At 40.6% G+C, this 4,453-nt stretch overlaps 1 pseudogene; it reads right to left on the bottom strand.

Moving 5' to 3' along the window:
* Positions 1-731: 731 nt before the first annotated feature.
* LOC116824179 (U4 spliceosomal RNA) lies at positions 732-852 on the bottom strand (annotated as a pseudogene).
* Positions 853-4,453: the final 3,601 nt, after the last annotated feature.

Here is a 4,453-nt window from a genome sequence, read left to right as displayed (position 1 = left end):
TGAGTTCCAGAATCAAAACACTTAAATTAAAAAGAAAAACAAGGGAGGGGGTGGAGGAGGAGTTCAGCTGACTGGTTATAAAAATCTAAAGACACTAATTGAATGCAAATGAACACAGTGTCATGTTCCTGAGTCTGCAGAGAGCCTGAAACAATACCTCAGGTCAGAATCAAATGAGGGGGTTGAAACCTAAATGCAACAAATGAAGCATTAAAAATAGTTATTACTTTAGCGATATTTTAGCAGACATTCAAATTGGCGTTTTATTTAACCTTTGTTTTCCCAAATATAAATGAAACTTCATATTTTCCAGTCTGCTCCAGAATTTGATAACCCTGCTCCAGAATTTGGGTTTGGCTTGCTGCAGAGCACACAGCACTATGACTATGTTGTTTGATATGATACAAGCCACCTGATAGTATTAATCCAAATGCAACTATTGAACAGGCCAAAAGGAAGGATTATTCAGTGGTGGAAGTATGTATACCCACACAGGCCAGCACACCAAGTACTGATCCCTAAATACCTGCACTCCTTTTACAGAGTAAACTCAGAATGCATTCTGCATTACCACCAAAATTAAACACCACCAATCAGAGAGAATTAAAAAAAGTAATAAAACAAAATTGCTCTATCAAGTCAGAAACACAGCTTCAGTTAGAGTTTCTCCCTCCCCCTTCCCAATAGTGTTCTCAAGTTTGGTTACTAGAACTTAATTAGAATCTGAAATACCAAGTTATTAGTGTTTCAAGATAGAGCGGTACAAGGCAGTGGTAATGGGAAAAGTTTTCAACTAGCAATAATCACGCCTCGGATTAACCTCATTAGCTATGATACTGCCTACTACCGGATCCTACCAGTAAAGTAGTATCCTTTGTTCTGTGGTGGTGGTTTGCAATCTGGAATCCGCAGACTATATCTAAGGGGTCTGAGAAAGGTGACTATGAAAATAGTTCCAGATTCCAGAAAGTGCATTAAAAAGTATGTGACTACCCTCAACTACTGGTCAAAACCCAGAAGTGTTGTCATTACCATAGAATCCCACTGTTTAGCACCCTGTCTCATGCTGTGTCAAATGCCATGCTGAGCTTGTTCAACATTTATAGCTGAATTCTGTATAGACAGTTTTCAGTTTAAGACTTCTGTGGTAGGAGTCTGCAGACCACAGGTTGATTTTCCAAGGAGTCCACACCTCCATTTTAAATTTTTTAAGGATCTGCAAATGAAAAAAGGTTGAAAATCACTGTTCTATGAAGTAGAACATTAATGGAGGACCAACAGATTTCTAATGTAAAGGATACCGCGAACAAGGTGTACTTCAGAAGGAGGAAAAGTGAACAATGAGAGCCGCGTAGAAGTGTCAGGGAAACAAAATGGAAGCTGCAATGGAAAACAAGGTTTTGTACCCATAGGTACATAGTCTAAGATAACTTTTGTTTAAGGACCAGCTTGTCTCTCTAACCAGAGATCGGGCAAGCCACTGTTTAGTGACAGGCTTCCAAAAGAAGATGCCAGTTTATTTAAAAATAGGTGATGTGTTTCCACGTTACAATACTGGTCCCAAATGTTTGGAAATTTTCAGTGAGTTTGATTTTTGCCTGGTTATGGCCCAGTATATGGCCTCAATTTACTGAAGCATCTCAGAAGCACATCCCACATACAGCTTCTGCTCAGAATGCCTGGCAGGGTGCATTTACTTAGGATGAATGTACAGCTGAAGTGTTTAGACAGTGGTTTCCTGCAGCACGCACACAGTGCTATTGTATCTGCATCCTCATTAGAATGCATAGCATAAAAAACTAATATAATTGGGTGAGAGATGAATAATGCTTCATAAAATACCTCAGTAGTACAAGTTTATGCGTGTTCTATAATTCATGTGAAAATAAACTGCAAGAACTACAAAACGAGTTCAGCTTCCACACATCACATAAGTGTTAAATACTGCTTATACATAACTATAGAAATATATATGGTCCTCATGGTTCATTTCTGTTTTGCATTATTCATTTGGGTCATTGCTAATCATACCTTAGTTTGACAATTCATTTATTATGCCTTTATCTTATCAAACGCATCAAACCAAGAACGTGAAGGAAGATGGAAACACACAACTAAATTTAGAAAGCTGATAGATCTCTGGTTCTCCCTCTACTAACCTCAACCAACCAGGCTTTACTTTCGGACACCCCACCCCTGTATTCCATGGGAATGTTCATACTGAGGCTACTTTTCATTGAACAAATTATCCATTTTTCTCAGGATGATCAAACAGTCAGAAGGTCAAAGAAAATGGCCCATTGTGAAATGAAGCTATAGAATTCAGCAAGACTTCTAGAGAACAAGGTAGCAATCTTTTCAGAACTAGTGTTTATGCAGCATATAGGCTATGTCTACACTGGATACACGGCATCTGGATACATGTCCACACATCTATGTGCTCTCCTCTGACAAGTGTCCAAATATGCTGTGCTAGCCACGGCTATACACTTTCTAGCTGGGTAGATCCACATCCATTCTGGTACACACTTCTTTGGTACACAAGGTTAGCGTTAGCATTTCAGGGGCGGTGTCATAAACAGATAGCTAAGGGTTAATGTCTCTTTCACCTGGAAAGGGTTAACAAACAACACCTGACCAGAGGACCAATCAGGAAACAAGATACTTTCACATCTCAAGGGAGGGAAGCCTTTGTTTGTGGTTTTTGGGTTTTGCTTTGTTCTCTATGGTTTCTGAGAGTGACCACACGTACCTACAGGCTCTCTAATCTTCTATTCCAATATTGTAAGTACAAAGGTAGAAAGGCGGGTATAGTCTTTTTAATTGGTTTTTCTTTATTTGCATGTGTATTTGCTGGAAGTGTGTTAAATTGTATTTCTGTTGGAGAAAGCTTTTTCCTCAGTTTCTATAAGCTGAAAAAACCCTGTAATATTACATCTTGGAATTACAGAGATTTCTTATTTTTGTCTTTCTTTTAGTTAAAAAACTTCCTTTTAAAGATCTGTTTTGATTTTTTCCCCAGTTGAGGCTCAAGGGAATTGAGTCTGTACTCACCAGGGAATTGGTGGGAGGAAGGAGATTGGTGGGAGGAAGGAGAAAGGGAGGAGGGAAAACCTGCTCTCTCTGTTTATCTCTGTCTCTCTCTCCAGGAGAAGGGAGGGGGAAAGAGGGAATCCCTTTGTCAAGATTCACGGAGCTTAAATCTGTATTGCTTCTGGGTGAGGTGAAAAGCCTCTGGTTTAAGATTCAAGGAATTTGGATCACAGTATCTTCCAGGGTAACCCAGGGAGGGAAAGCCTAGGAGAGGCACTGGTGAGGGAAAAAGTTTACTTTCCTTGTGTTAAGATCCAGGGGGTCTGGATCTTGGGGGTCCCCAAGGAAGGTTTTGGGGAGACCAGAGTTTATCGGGCACTCAGAGTCCTGATTGGTGGCAGCGTATCAGATCTAAACTGGTAATTAAGCTTAGAGGATTTCATGCTAGTACCTCATTTTTTGAACTCTAAGGTTCAGATTGAGGAAGTATACTATAACAGGCAGTATCCCAGGGTTCAGTGAGTCACAGGAGACGTCCTAGGATCTGCCTTGCTGTGTATTGCAAGCACCTTCACAAATCTGGCAATGGTAACTCCTGCTCAGCCCTCTCTCCTGTCCAACTTGGTGGAAGACATGGAGCAAGTAATTGATGATGTGGTTCTGCTGCTGCTCCTTCTTGCTGGACAAATGTATGTATATTGCAGTATGCGACAATTGAGAATCTTGAGTGAATGGACTCAAATTTCTCTCACAAGCCAGAGACAGGTGACTGGGACAGTGACTGATCCACCAACATCCTATGACACAGAGATGCATGAGAGTGCCAGTGTTGTGACTGTATGTCCATGGTGGGCTGCTGCTTCTGGACCACAAAAACCAATGGAGTATGGTGGGGCAACATAGTCTTCAAAACTCCAGAACTTCAGAATGAAGCAGATGTTCCTGAACCTTTGTGAGGAGCCAGTTCCAACCATAGAGCAGTAAAACACATGGTTCCAGAGATGCATACTGGTGCAGCAGCAAGTGATTATTGCCCTCTGGAAGCTGGCAATGCCAGACAGCTACCAGTCAGTGACAAACCACTTTGAGATGGGGAAGTCCACTGTTAGGCTTGCAAAACTATCAACACTCATCTACCCATGGGTGGCTGCCAAAGTTATAGAAATTATTGCTGGTTTCCAGACAACGGTGTTTCTCCCTAAACATCCACTCAATGTAAAGCAGCACTCAAAAAAGCTAACAGTATTGGGAATCATTAAGAAAGAGAATAGATAAGAGAAAATATATATTGCCTCTATATAAATCCATGGTACACCCACATTTTGAATACTGCATGCAGATATGGTTGCCCCATCTCAAAAAAGATATATTAGAATTGGAAAAGGTTGAGAAAAGGGCAACAAAAATGATTAGGAATATG

This window comes from Chelonoidis abingdonii, chromosome 7 (assembly GCF_003597395.2).
Source record: "Chelonoidis abingdonii isolate Lonesome George chromosome 7, CheloAbing_2.0, whole genome shotgun sequence".
Lineage (NCBI taxonomy): Eukaryota > Metazoa > Chordata > Testudines > Testudinidae > Chelonoidis > Chelonoidis abingdonii.
This window is presented reverse-complemented; position numbering and strand designations above follow the sequence as displayed.